This window comes from Micropterus dolomieu, linkage group LG08 (assembly GCF_021292245.1).
Source record: "Micropterus dolomieu isolate WLL.071019.BEF.003 ecotype Adirondacks linkage group LG08, ASM2129224v1, whole genome shotgun sequence".
Classification (NCBI taxonomy): domain Eukaryota; kingdom Metazoa; phylum Chordata; class Actinopteri; order Centrarchiformes; family Centrarchidae; genus Micropterus; species Micropterus dolomieu.
The window spans coordinates 22171076-22172734 of NC_060157.1; positions in this window are offsets into that span (position 1 = coordinate 22171076).

Consider the following 1659-nt stretch of genomic DNA (forward strand, 5'->3'; position numbering starts at 1 on the left):
ATGCCTGTGGTGTCCAATCAGAATCCGCCTGCTGTGTTTTGCCTTCTGGGAAATGTAGTTTATTATTGTATTTTAGCTTCTTTTTTGTGTGTGTGTGTGCGTGTGCGTGTGTGTGTGTGGGGGGGCTCATAGGTGTGGACGTGTGCGTGTGTATGTGCGCGTATGCAGGTGCAAGTGTGTACTAAATTAATACAGCCGTATTGGCAACACTATTTTGCATAAGTGGCTAATCATCTTGGAATTTTGCATTGTGTGGGCCTTGGAATAGGCTATCTTTCATATTTTTTTATGGCCTAAAATCTGTTCCCATCATATTTTTATTTCACCCTTAATCGTTTATTAGTCTGTGGGTTATGTTTTATTCACACAAACCTGTCTTGTAGTCTAAGTAGCCTACAGAACAAGTTAATTACTTTTATCCCTCAACATTATCCCTCTGCTGATCTGGAAAAGGTTTCCCGCTTATGTGCGCCCAAACCGCGCTACCGCCTCCCTGCTTCTCCCAGCGCAAAGAAAGCTTCACCTCCTCCTTGGTCTCCCTCAGCAAAGCTCACACTTCCCTGAACAGCATGCAAATCAGTTTCCCTCCTGTTTCCTCGCAGTTTATTTTGTTTCTCTGAAAAGTCAATAATCTCCGACCGCTGTTTATCATAGGCAACTGTAAACTCGGTCGATTTTTTAGTTTTTTTTATGGAGGGTCACTCTCTTGGCATGCTCAATAATAAACAGACAGGTGCTCGGCGCAACATAATTCTTGGGTATTTGGATTGGAATAATAATAACCTTCAGGTACGTAGATTTATTTTAATGGGCTATTATGAATGAGTGATTTAGACATAGGCTATCACTGAACTGTCATAAGATGGGGTTTTTATCCGCAAGCCTATCAATTTGTTGGCGTTTGTTGTTTTGCAAAATGTGACAAATATCAGAAAACAATTACAAGAAACAAGTTCGATGACAGGAAAGGCCAAACTGACTTGAGAATTGGCTGGATAAAACTGCGAATATTCTAATAGTTTCTTCAAGGTTATTTTGTTGATTTGATTTGGCAGCTGATGATGTTTTGGGTAATGGTTTGTTAAGGATCTGCGTTTCAGCCTATTCTCGGACTGAATGCCTACATAAAATAGGCGATATAATAAAAGTCTATGACAAAACAAAAATGGAAGCCTCAAAAATAATCCCTACACATTTGTTATATTAGGCTACAATCACTATTTCGATTTTTCTTTCAAATTATAAGCCTAGGCTATATAGCCTGTATTTTGAAAAAAAAAAAGTTTATTATTTTAAACATATAGCCCAGTATTCTTCCCAGTATTAATTATTTTGTAATTAACATTAACCGGCTGAATTATTTATATTTATAATACTACCTCAGTGTTTATTTCAATGCTTTGATAGCGAATAGTGAGCGACACCCAAAGTCGTCCTTTGCATCCTCATAGGGCATATGAAATATTTCACTTGGGGCTGTGGAGGATCTGATCAAAAACATTTTAAAATTATTTTGTCCTCAGTTGGGACTGCGTATTTTCTTGCATAAAATGGCCCTTGGGAAGGCTGTGTGTGTGTGTGTGTGTGTGTGTGTGTGTGTGTGTGTGTGTGTGTGTGTGTGTGTGTGTGTGTGTGTGTGTGTGTGTGTGTGTGTGTGTG